The sequence below is a fragment of the Entelurus aequoreus genome, linkage group LG16 (assembly GCF_033978785.1).
Source record: "Entelurus aequoreus isolate RoL-2023_Sb linkage group LG16, RoL_Eaeq_v1.1, whole genome shotgun sequence".
Taxonomy (NCBI): domain Eukaryota; kingdom Metazoa; phylum Chordata; class Actinopteri; order Syngnathiformes; family Syngnathidae; genus Entelurus; species Entelurus aequoreus.
In genome coordinates, this window is record NC_084746.1 from 51,552,204 (window position 1) to 51,565,825 (window position 13,622).

The 13,622-nt window shown below is 43.1% G+C and overlaps 1 protein-coding gene across 2 annotated transcripts in view; it reads right to left on the reverse strand.

The window, feature by feature from the left end:
- st6galnac5a (ST6 (alpha-N-acetyl-neuraminyl-2,3-beta-galactosyl-1,3)-N-acetylgalactosaminide alpha-2,6-sialyltransferase 5a) overlaps window positions 1-13,622 on the reverse strand; it is a 170,797-nt gene that overhangs the window by 66,697 nt on the left and 90,478 nt on the right. The gene's annotated exons all lie outside the window — the stretch shown is intronic.

Here is a 13,622-nt window from a genome sequence, read left to right on the forward strand (position 1 = left end):
TTTTTTAAAAAAGTACCTTATCTTCACCATACCTGGTTGTCCAAATTAGGCATAATAATGTGTTAATTCCACGACTGCATATATCGGTTGATATCGGTATCGGCTGATATCGATATCGGTAATTAAAGAGTTGGACAATATCGGAATATCGGATATCGGCAAAAAGCCATTATCGGACATCCCTAATATATATATATATATATATATATATATATATATATATATATATATATATATATATATATATATATATATTCCTTGCGCACTAATTGAAAGAGCACGCACTTGATGTCATGTTATCGATGGGAAAATGCAAGAAATGTCATGCCGAGTGCATATCATTATGTCAAGATAATGGCACTAGCATTTACTTCATTTAAGAATATTTTTCAACATATTGAGCAAAAAGGTCTCTTTTTTTTCTACCAAGAAAAGTGCACTTGTTATTAGTGAGAATATACTTATTTTAAAAGCTATTTTTGGGTTCATTGAGGTTAGCTCATTTTACTTGTTTTGGAAAGTCTTGACAAGCCACATTTTCTTGTTCTATTGGCAGATAATTTTGCTTAGTTCAAGTAAAATGCCCCTAACTTTTGTATTTTTTTTTCTTGTTTTTGAACACTGACTTTTTGCAGTGTTAAACCAAGCACTAGCAGGATATATTATCTTGTTATGTCTTTTTTTTCTTTTCTTTGGATGTCCCATCCTGATGTTATCTTGTTGTGGCTTTTTTTCCTTCTCTGCCTGTCCCCACTTAAACCTCAAGCACTAGCAAGTGATGTTGTCTTATTATGACTTCTCATCCTATCTCCTTGTCCCCTGTTAGACCAAGCACTACAAGGTGATATTATCTTGTTATGTCTTCTTTTCTTCACTTTTTAAACAAGGCTAAACCAAGCAGGAGCAAGTCATGTTGTCTTGTTGAGGCTTCTTTTCTTTTTTGCCCGCCCTCTCCTTAACCCAGCTAGACCAAGCACGAGCAGGTTATGTCTTGAAGTGTCCTATTTTCTTCTATACCTGTCCCCTCTTAAACCAATCTAGAACAAGTACAAACAGGTGATGTTTTGGCTTATTGTCTTCTCTGTCTGTCTCTCTTTAAACCAAGCACTAACATGTGATGTTGTCTTATTATGACTTATTTTTGGTCTCTGCTTGTCCCCTCTTAAACCAAGCTAGCCTGAGCACAAACAGGTGATGTCTTGTTGTGGCTTCTTGTATTCTCCTTCTGTCCCCTCTTAAACCAAGCACAAGCAGATGATATTGTCTTGTTTCGTCTTATTTTACTCTCCTTCTGTCCCCTCTTCAACCAAGCTAGAACAAGTACAAACAGGTGATGTTTTGGCTTATTGTCTTCTCTGTCTGTCTCTCTTTAAACCAAGCACTAACATGTGTGTTGTCTTATTATGACTTATTTTTGGTCTCTGCTTGTCCCCTCTTAAACCAAGCTAGCCCGAGCACAAACAGGTGATGTGTTGTTATGGCATTCTTTTCTTCTCTGCCTGTCCCCTCTTAAACCAAGCACTAACAGGTGATATTGTCTTGTTTCGTCTTATTTTACTCTCCTTCTGTCCCCTCTTTAACCAGGCTAGACCAAGCACTAACATGTGTGTTGTCTTATTATGACTTATTTTTGGTCTCTGCTTGTCCCCTCTTAAACCAAGCTAGCCCAAGCACAAACAGGTGATGTCTTGTTGTGGCTTATTTTCTTCTCTGCCTGTCCCCTCTTTAACCAAGCACTAAGAGGTCATATTGTCTTGTTTTGTCTTATTTTACTCTCCTTCTGTCCCCTCTTTAACCCAGCACTAGCAGGTGATATTGTCTTCTTTTACTCTCCTTCTGTCCCCTCTTTAACCAAGCACTAGCAGGTGATATTGTCTTCTTTTACTCTCCTTCTGTCCCCTCTTTAACCCAGCACTAGCAGGTGATATCATCTTCTTTTACTCTCCTTCTGTCCCCTCTTCAACCAAGCTCGACCAACCACGAGCAGGTAATGTTGTCTTGTTATGGCTTCTTGTATTTTCTGCCTGTCCCCTCTTAAACCAAGCACTAACAGATGATATTGTCTTTTTTCGTCTTATTTTAATCTCCTTCTGTCCCCTCTTGAACCAAGCTAGAACAAGTACAAACAGGTGATGTCTTGTTTAGGCTTATTGTCTGCTCTGTCTGTCTCTCTTTAACCAAGCACTAACAGGTGATGTTGTCTTATTATGACTTATTTTTGGTCTCTGCTTGTCCCCTCTTAAACCAAGCTAGCCCGAGCACAAACAGGTGATGTCTTGTTGTGGCTTCTTGTATTCTCTGCCTGTCCCCTCTTAAACCAAGCACTAACAGATGATATTGTCTTTTTTCATCTTATTTTAATCTCCTTCTGTCCCCTCTTTAACCAAGCTAGAACAAGTACAAACAGGTGATGTTTTGTTTAGGCTTATTGTCTTCTCTGTCTGTCTCTCTTTAAACCAAGCACAAACAGGTGATGTCTTGTTGTGGCTTCTTGTATTTTCTGCCTGTCCCCTCTTAAACCAAGCACTAGCAGATGATATTGTCTTGTTTCGTCTTATTTTACTCTCCTTCTGTCCCCTCTTGAACCAAGCTAGAACAAGTACAAACAGGTGATGTTTTGGCTTATTGTCTTCTCTGTACTCTTTAAACCAAGCACTAACATGTGTGTTGTCTTATTATGACTTATTTTTGGTCTCTGCTTGTCCCCTCTTAAACCAAGCTAGCCCGAGCACAAACAGGCGATGTCTTGTTGTGGCTTCTCTTCTTGTCTGCCTGTCCCCTCTTTAACCGAGCACTAACAGGGGATATCGTCTTGTTTCGTCTTATTTTTCTCCTTCTCTCCCCTCTTCAACCAAGCACTAACAGGTTATATTGTCTTGTTTTGTCTCATTTTGCTCTCCTTCTGTCCCCTCTTTAACCAGGCTAGACCAAACATGAGCCGGTGATGTCTTGTTTGAGCTTTTTTCTTCTCTGCCTGCATCCTCTTTAACCAAGCTAAACCAAACACGAGCGGGTGATCGTTTTTATTCTCGCTTTATATTCTGCCGGTCCCCTCTTAAAGCAAGCCCAAGCATGCATCGCATTGCCCAGTCGTGCCCTCTTACAGCGCTTCCTTTCCAGTGGCACCCAAGTAAATCCCACTATGAACTGCAACCGGAGAAGGAGAGCGTTCTCCATTTTGCACGTACAGTAGTCAGCAAGAAAGAGATCTAATTTGCGTCTCTGTGCGCCTCGCCGTGATCAAAGTACAATTGTTTTGGCCGTAGGGGAGAGATACAGCCGTTTACAAAACAGCTGCCTTACACCAGATTACACACACACACACACACACACACACACACACACACACACACACACACACACACACACACACACACACACACACACACACACACACACACACAAACATTCTCACATAACACAGAATCCTAAATTAAAGTGACACTCCAGCTATTTAATAAGTGGGGGTTTGAATACCTTCCATCTGTTTGCTACATTAAAAAAAAGGACACAAAAATGTAGTATTTTTTAAAGGTTACTTACAGATGTGAAACTGTTGATTTGGTATGTATAACACACCCCGAAAGGGACAAGCGGTAGAAAATGGATGGATGGATAGATACGCTGTGGCTCTTCACAATAGCTTTAATGTGTGACTCACGGTTGCCTCATGAGGACCAAAGCTCATTTCAGTTAAGTTCAGTTTGATCATTTATACAGCACATTTTTAAAAACAACCCCCGTTGACCTAAGTCAGAGGTCAGCAACCCGCGGCTCTAGAGCCACATGCGGAGCTTTTTCAAAAATGTATGAAAATGGAAAAAGATGGGGGTAAAAGTATATATTTTTTATTTAGTTTCTGTAGGAGGACAAACATGACACAAACCTTCCTAATTGTTAGAAAGCCCACTGTTTAATATGTCTGTGTTTATCCTTCACTGATGAGAGTATTTGGCGAGCGCCGTTTTGTCCGACTAATTTCAGCGGCCCTTGAACTCACCGTTGTGTGGACTGTGACTCAACAGTTTGTTTACATGTATAACTTAGTTTCTTTTCCTAATAAAGTTGTTTTAATCCCCCCCCCACACACGTGTAAAGCGACTTTGGGTATTTAGAAAAGCGCTATATAAATCCCAGGTATTATTATTATTATTATTATTATAACTTTCTCCAACGCTGCCACAGAAATACATGTTTTATGCCACTCCTTCTTTGTCTCATTTTGTCCACTAAACGTTTAGTACTGTGCGTGAATGCACAAAGGTGAGCTTTGTTCATGTTATTGACTTGTTGTAGTGCTAATCAGGCATATTTGGTCAGTGCATGACTGCAAGCTAATCATGCTATTTAGGCTAGCTGTATGTACATATTGCATCATTATGCCTCATTTGTAGGTATATTTGAGCTAATTTAATTTCCCCTACTTATGTCCTCAGTGTATTTGATTTATATTTACATTATCTGTATGTAATATTGGCTGCCATGTTGTTCCAGACTACAGCAAACATTACCCAGCTTGCAAATATTGTAATAAATCCATTAAAATAACACAGCCTGCCGTTTCTTTTAACTTGGACACACACACCTGTTCTAAGAAAGTCATTTCCAGGAGTTATCTCACCCTCTGAGAAGTTTTACTAATGTTTTCCAATGTTGTAAAAATGTGTAGAATAAATATTACATTTCAACATTTCTGTCAATGAAGATTTGCGTCAGCCTGCGACACATAGTCATTTTGATAGTAGGCTAATATAGCTAATTAGCCACTTACATCATGTGTTGCCATCATTATAATACTTACATAAGTCTTTACATTTTTTGTGGCTCCTGACCGATTACTTTTTTTGTATTTTGTGGTCCAATATGGCTCCTTCAACATTTTGGGTTGCCGACCCCTGACCTAAGTGATGGACAGACTTTAAGATACAATTTACGAAATAGTGCAAGTGTACACATGTACATTTTAACACAGCAAGATGGATGAAATACTACAACAGCAATTATACCTTAAAATAATTGCAAAAATGTATCCCATAATAAAATGTAATAAATAAAAAAATGTATAAAATAAGAAATAAAAGACCAAGATATCCTGCTAACTGAATTTAAACGGCAGGGAGTAAAAACATATTTTTTAGCCTAGATTTAAGCCGGCCCAGGGACTAGGAAGATCTAATAGAAAGTTGAAAGCCGTTTCAAAGTCGAGGCCCGGCTACTGAAAAGGCTTCACTTGAACTTTGGCGTCTCACCATGGTTGCTACATTTTATTTGACACAGTGCCAATATGCCTAATCAATAATCACTAAACTCCACAAAAAAAGTTAAGGTATATGGAGAAGGTAACCGCGAACAGAGTCACATAAGTGGCCAATAAAACGGAATCCACTGATACGCGCAGAACATCACGGAAATGTTTAATCAACAAACATTGTATTTGACACAAAAAGGAAACACTTTATGGTGGTAAAAAAAGAATAAAAGGTAAAAAAAACAGAATTCAAAATTACATTGCTATTAGTATTAAATATATTGTTATATTATTTTACTTGTTGTGGTTTATTCGTTCATTAGAATTCACCAACTCGTATTTCATATATATATATATATATATATATATATATATATATATATATATATATATATATATATATATATCAATCTGATTTCTGGGTAACCAGTGACTACTGCGAAAGGGCAGTTGACATCCAGGAAAGACTGGAAGACTTCCAGGAAAGTCTGGATGACAGCAGGAAAGTCTGTACTGGGAGTGGGCGGCTAGTTACCCAACCCACTAGTCTCCTAGCCAGGAGACACCCAACCTATAACTACGAAAACGAATAAGAAAAAACAACCCGAAGGCCCTCCGAGAGGCGGGGTGGAAGATGGGCCTAACAGGACTGACTATTCGGAAACGACTGGAACGGACATCGACAACGAGATAAGGACCTTCCGATTGTGCAGGTGTGGATGGGGGAAAGTGACCACATACAGGGGCTTACGGATCCATCAGGGGAGGAACAGAAAGGAGAGCGAGAGAAAAGGCATACAACATCCTTGCACTGCTCTGGCAGATAAGACAAGCAGGACCCCCAGCCGGGGAGAGAACCACAGAGCCGAGGGTCCAAACATTGTTGATATGCGGTTGGTAGAGGAAGAACCCCCTGAGCGGAGCAGTAGCCCCCTGGCATGTGAGCATGCTGAAAATAGACCTGCCAGCCCCCCAGTCACCCAGCAAACAGAAAAGAGGGAACCAGGAAGAAAGTGCACCATCAAGTGGCCTAGAGCAAGTGATGTGAAGACATGGCAGAAACTGGACTCAGACCTCAGTCTAGTGCTGGAGCACTCGCTACGTGGTAAAGTGGACAAGAAACTCAACCTTCTTGGGGACATCCTGTACGAGGAGTGCAAAGCTAGATTCGGTAGCCTCACCAAGAAGCAGCACAATCTACCCCCAAGAAAGGGCAGGAGGGAGGCTGAGATTGACGCCCTGGTGCAAGATCGGCGCCAGCTCCGCAGGAGATGGAGGAAAGCATCGGCAGAGGAGAAAGAAGGCCTGAAGGTGTTATGGGATGAGGTGAGACAGAAGCTGGGCAGCATGCGAAGAGCAGAACGTATTCGCAGACGCAGGAAAAGAAAGGAGAAAGAAAGAGCTAGCTTCATGAGGAATCCTTTCAAGCACGCCCGTCAGCTTCTGGAGGAGAAAAGAAGCGGGAAACTGGAAGCCACCAAGGAGGAGCTTGAGCAGTACATCAGGGGCCAATACAGCGACCCAAAGAGGAATGATCCGTTAGGTTCACCAGGATACGTCCCTCTTCCACCTCCTCCAACCACGCAGTTTGACGGCTGCCCTCCTCGACTGAGCGAGGTAAGAGCAGTCGTCAAGAAAGCGAGGTCAGCATCAGCTCCTGGGCCTAACGGAATCCCCTACAAGCTATACAAGAACTGCCCCCAAGTGCTGAAATGCTTGTGGAAGCTAATGAGCACAGCATGGAAGAATTTACTCATCCCGTCGGAGTGGCAGAGAGCTGTGGCAGTGTTTATTCCGAAGGAACAGGAGTCCCATAACATCAGTCAATTCAGGAGTATTGCTCTGTTGAATGTCGAGGGAAAGATCTTCTTTGCAGTCATGGCCAAGAGACTAACCTCTTACCTCACAAAGAATGGCTATATTGACACCAGCTGCCAGAAAGCAGGAGTACCAGGTTTTCCAGGATGCGTGGAGCATTCTTCAATGATTTGGGCACAGATCCAGAGGGCCAAGCAGGAGAAGAGCGACCTCCACGTGGTGTGGCTTGACCTTGCCAACGCTTATGGTTCTGTCCCGCACAAACTCATCCAGTTTGCATTGGAGTTCTTCCACGTCCCTGTTTCCATCATCAACCTGGTAAGCAGCTACTTCAGGGACTTCCAGATGTGTTTTAGCCTCCAGGATTTTACAACAGGTTGGCAGCGTCTGGAAGTAGGCATCGCCATGGGGTGTTCCATCTCCCCAGTCCTCTTTGTCGCAGCTTTTGAAATCATCCTCCGCGGAGCCCGCCAGACTGTAGGAGGAATGAGGCTGCAGACAGGGCAGAGGCTTCCACCACTCCGAAGCTACATGGACGATGTCACTGTGGTGCTGCAAACAGCCCCATGCACGAGAAGATGTCTGAAGAGGCTGGATGAGCTAGTGACATGGGCACGGATGAAGATAAAACCCTCCAAGTCACGAAGCCTCTCCTTGCGCAAAGGCACCAGGAGCGACAAAACCATCTTTGTTGCAGGAGGTGAGCAAATCCCTCTACTGGTCAACCAGTCCATCCAAAGCCTGGGGAGGCAGTACAATGCGGACCTGTCGGACAAGCACGCAGGCAAGGCAGCACGGAAACAACTCTCAGAAGGCCTAGCGAGTATTAACAAGAGCCAGCTCCCCGGAAAGTACAAGTTGTGGTGCTACAACTTCACACTGTACCAAAGGGTTATGTGGCCACTGAAGATTTGTGAGATTCCATCCTCAACAGCCAACGGGTTGGACAGACTAGCCAACTCCTACATCCGAAAGTGGCTGGGCCTACCGCGTTGCTTCTCAGACACTGGCTTATTTGGGGAAACTTCGCTGCATCTGCCGATCCAGTCCATCACCCTGGGCTATAAGCAAGAGAAGGCCAGACTGGTTCTTGAGCTGGAAGAATCTTCAGATCCTACAGTGAGGAATGCATGTGTACCTACCCGAACAGGCCGGAAGTGGCAAGCAGGGCCAGAGGTCGCCAAGGCCATTGGCAGGCTCCAACACCAGGAGATAGTCGGCAGGGTGCAAGTGGGGAGAGCGGGGCTTGGCTGGGGTGATTCTCCACGCCTCTGGTCCAAGGCCACAAAGAGGGAACGCAGAGCCATGGTTGTGGAGGAGGTCTCAAGGGCAAACCAGGAGCAATATACTATCAAGGCCGTGTCTCAAGGTCGCCAAGGAAGATGGACCACTTGGGAAGGTACCATCAGCAGACCCATCAGCTGGGCCGACCTATGGAAGATGCCACAAGCCAGACTCAGCTTCCTACTCAGGGCAACTTATGACACCTTGCCATGCCCCAGAAACCTCCACCAGTGGTTCGGCCAGGAGGAGAGCTGTCCCCTGTGTGGTGCTCCCAACGCCAGCCTGCAGCACTTGCTATCAGGCTGCAAGATCGCGCTGACACAGGGTCGCTACAGATGGCGGCATGATCAAGTCCTGAGGAAACTGGCCGAAGTCCTGGAGAGCAGTAGACAAGAGGCCAACAGCCAGCCCATAGCCAAGCAACTTCCTGTCATGTTTGTGAGGCCAGGGGAAGGCAAAGGAGACACCAGCCGACGAGGCCCCCGCAGTTTCCTCTCTCTGGCAAGGGACTGGAGTATGAGGGCTGACATCGGCAAACAGCTCCAGTTCCCCCGTGAAATCACCACCACTTCACTCCGCCCAGACATCGTGCTGTGGTCTGCTGTTACCAAGGCTGCCATACTGATTGAGCTCACCATCCCCTGGGAGGAGGGAATCCAGGCAGCCTACGAGCGCAAAGCAGCCAAGTATGCAGATCTGGCTGCTGAGTGCAGAGAGGCAGGTTGGTCCACTACCATCTACCCTGTGGAAGTAGGCTGTCGGGGCTTCGTCGGTACATCAACTATAAAGCTGCTCCGAGATGTGGGAACGACTGGGGAAAAGCTCCAAAGGGAAACTAAGGCCCTTGCTGAGGAAGCAGAAAAGGGAAGCTTCTGGTTGTGGCTGAGGAGGAGGGATAAGTACTGGGGGTCAAGGCAATAAGATGGGTCAGCTGCAGGGGGTGGCAGGGAGACGTCCCTGCCACCGCTCCGCCACCAGGAGGCGTTCCGGGGTTAAAGAGAGCGAAACTCCAATGAGCGGTGGTCCCCGGCTGATGACCCTGCACCTGACCCAAGGCGCTGTAGGAGGCGCGTCATGCATACTTGCCCAGCAGAAACAACACCATATCTGTACAATCAATATATATATATATATATATATATATATATATATATATATATATATATATATATATATATATGAAATACTTGACTTCCAGTGAATTCTAGCTATATATATATATATATATATATATATATATATATACATATATATATATATATATATATATATATATATATATATATATATATATATATATATATATATATATATATATATATACATATATATATATATATATATATATATATATATATATATATATATATATTTATTTATTTTATTTACATAAAATAAATACTTGAATTTCAGTGTACTGGTGGCTATCCATTAGATGGCAGTATTGTCCTGTTTAACTTCTCCGTTCATGATGAGTATATCATTTCGGCCACCGTGTTCAATGGAGAAGTCTGTTCTACATATTTACAGGCAACATACACCTTCCCCTTCGAACTGTCCTGGATGAACTGAAATTCTTGTTTCCATTCGTTTGAATTCGTTAGGCAAGCTGTTTATATTGTGGGAAAGCGGACGTGAGAACAGGCTGTTATCACCAGGAAAGATGAGGTCACCTACCTAGGTTCCATTCTAGAGTGAAGTGAAGTGAAGTGAATTACATTTATATAGCGCTTTTTCTCAAGTGACTCACAGCGCTTTACATAGTGAAACCCAATATCTAAGTTACATTCAAACCAGTGTGGGTGGCACTGCGAGCAGGTGGGTAAAGTGTCTTGCCCAAGGACACAACGGCAGTGACTAGGATGGCGGAAGCGGGGATCGAACCTGCAACCCTCAAGTTGCTGGCACGGCCGCTCTACCAACCGAGCTATACCGCCGAAGAGGCTAATCTTTGTTGTGATAAAATGGCAACTAAGGTAATCAAAAAGGTTAACCAACGAACGAGATTTCTCTACAGAATCTCCTCTCTGGTCAACAAAAGTATGACGCTATCAGCGCCTGATAATCGCGGGTCGCACTATCATTAAATTTTTATATTAAGGTGCGGGCCGGGGCGCGTGTCTGAGACCCCTGGTTAAAACATAGCACAAAGCAAAAAAAGCTTTGTATGCAGTGTTATTTCGTTTTAAATTTTCAAGAGTTTTGTGGCTCCCATTGTTTTCTTTAATTTGTGAAACTTGTCAAAATGGCTCTTTGAGTGGTAAAGGTTGCCGACCCCTGCAGTAGTACATCAATTTATAGGCTTATAGTGTCTCTAAACTCAAAATACTTGTATTTCAAATCAACATCTACCTTTGAAATGAATTGAAATAATTGTAATTGGTGCTTGATCCATCCCCTTGTTCCACCCCCTGGGAGGTGAGGGGAGCAGTGAGCAGCAGCGGTGTGATATCTCCTCAAGTAACACACGAGCAAAGCTTAATGATGGCGCGGCTGCTTTGTGCTGCATAATGACCGCATCACGTGACTGATAGTTGGGAAAAGTAACGTCCTCTCATCAAAGGACGCCCCTGAATTCCCTCAGACGGGCTTGGCCTACATTTCAGGCTCTCCGACGTGCTTCTTTCTCTGACACACGCCTTTCCCCCCCTCCTTTACCTCGTCACTTTCTTTTCTCAGCGCGCCTCTTGTCTGTCACGCTCTCCAATTTCACGTCACTCCTCATCTGTTTGCTGGCTTCCTAACATCCTTCTGTCTCCTTCTCCTCAGCTCACCCCCCTGCTGCAAATTCACAGCCCAGGAAAAAAAAACCAAAAAAAAAACCTTTGACCCGCTGAGCGCTCCTCCGTCTTTGGTATTCATGGCAACTGTGTCGGTGTGGTCGCTCCTCACAGCGGTAGCTGTCTCCTCCTCGCTGGATGGAGGTTACAGTCGGCACCAGAAAGACAACCAATTAAAAAATAATAATACAGGCACTGTGTTGTAACTCCCTGCAACTGCTTCATCTGTGCCATGAATGTCAAAGTTTTGGCCTCCGAGGGCCGCATACAGAATAGGGATGAGTACCAAATTCAGCAGTTTTTTTGGGTACCAACAGAATTGTGTTAGTACAGTGGTTCTCAAACTTTTTTTGTCATCCCCCACTTTGGACAAGGGGGAGTTTTCAAGCCCCACCTGCCCCCATCGCCCCAACAGAACGCTAATGCCAAGCTTAACATTTTCAAGTTTATTGAACATCAAGTAACATCAAGTTGTATACATTCAAACTCAATAACATAAAATAACATCAAGTTCAATAATAAATAAAATAACTGTGCAGCTGTGGTATAACTTGCATCAAGATCAATAATAAATAAAATAACTTGCATCAAGTTCAATAATAAATAAAACAGAAGTGTTATAACTTGCATCAAGGTCAATAATAAATCAAAGTGTTATAACTTGCATCAAGTTCAATAATAAATCAAATAAAAGTGTTATAACTTGCATCAAGTTCAATAATAAATCAAATAAAAGTGCCACTTTGCTATCTTTGCAAAAAAAAAAAAGGAGGAGCTATGCATTTGGCAAGACAGGGCTAGTGAACATGAGTTTTACAGTACTCCAGCATTAGTGGCTGCAATGAGCCTGTTTTGCACTGCACAGCTTTTCAAATGGGGGTTGCAGGCTTGACACTGCCACTCTTAAGTCATGCTCAATGTTCAGCTGAGACCTGTACTTTGTTTTGAGTGAAGCAACAGCTGAAAAGCCTATCTCACACAGATAAGATGTGGCAAAGGGGAGAAGAATGGACACAGCTCCGCTTAGCCCCGCCCCCATTAGTTACTGTTGCTATGTCTGTCAAACTTTCGCTCCTACCTAGAAATTTAAAGCCTACAGGAAAAATAAGTAATTTACATTTATTTATATAGCGGATTTCACAGACAGAATCACAAAGTGATTTACAGTGTGTATAGAAAATGAAAGCATAGTAAAAAAAAAAATCTAAGAATATAATAAAATAAAAAAAATGTAAAGTGAAAGTCCTCCCGTTCCTCGCGCCCCACCTGTCATGTCTCTATTCCCCACCAGTGGGGCGCGCCCCACACTTTGAGAAACACTGTGTTAGTACTCCAAAGTACAGATTCACGTCAAATCCATCCATTTTCTACCGCTTGTCCCTTTTGGGGTCACGGGGGGGTGCTGGAGCCTATCTCAGCTGCATTCGGGCGGAAGGCGGGTTACACCCTGGACAAGTCGCCACCTCATCACAGGGCCAACACAGATAGACAGACAACATTCACACACCAGGGCAAATTTAGTGTTGCCAATCAACCTATCCCCAGGTGCATGTCTTTGGAGGTGGGAGGGAGCCGGAGTACCCACGGGGAGAACATGCAAACGCCACCCAGAAAGATCCCGAGCCCGGGATTGAACTCCAAACCAATGTTCCCTCTAATTTTTCATGTGTGTGAGCACACACACCAACACCCTGAGCATTCACTGGAATACAGACGTGCACACTGTGGTCATACCAGTGTCAGGCTTGTCCCTGACAGTTTGGCTATGTTTTAGTTTTTCCTCTGCGTTTGTCTTAGTTTCCTGTCAGTGCTTTTATTTTGTCTTCATTTCCTGATTATGTTCCCTGAGTGTTTTGTCCCCTCAGCTGTGGCTGATTGGCACCTGGCCACACCTGGTGCCAGTCAGCCGGCTGCTATTTAAACCTGTCCTGCCCTCCAGTCACGGCTGGATCATTGTCATTGTAGTGTCTACCTGAATGTCACTTGTCACTTGTACCTTCTACCTATTTGTCGTTGTAGCTCCGTCTACTTTTGTCCACTCCGCTTTAGTCATAGTTTTTAGTGTTTTTGTTTATTGTCCACAGTTAGCCTTTGTGCTATTTTAGTTTATAGCCTAGTTCAGGGGTCACCAACCTTTTTGAAAGCAAGAGCTACTTCTTGGGTAGTGATTAATGCGAAGGGCTACCAGTTTTATACACACTTCAATAAATTGCCAGAAATAGCCAATTTGCTCAATTTACCTTTAACTCTGTTATTATTTATAATTAATTATATTTACACTTAATTGAACGGTTTAAAAGAGGAGAAAACACGAAAAAAATGAAAATTCAATTTTGAAACATAGTTTATCTTCAATTTCGACTCTTTAAAATTCAAGATTCAACCGAAAAAAAGAAGAGAAAAACTAGCTAATTCGAATCTTTTTGAAAAACTTAAAAAAATAATTTATGGAACATCATTAGTAATTTTTGCTGATTAAGATTAATTTTAGA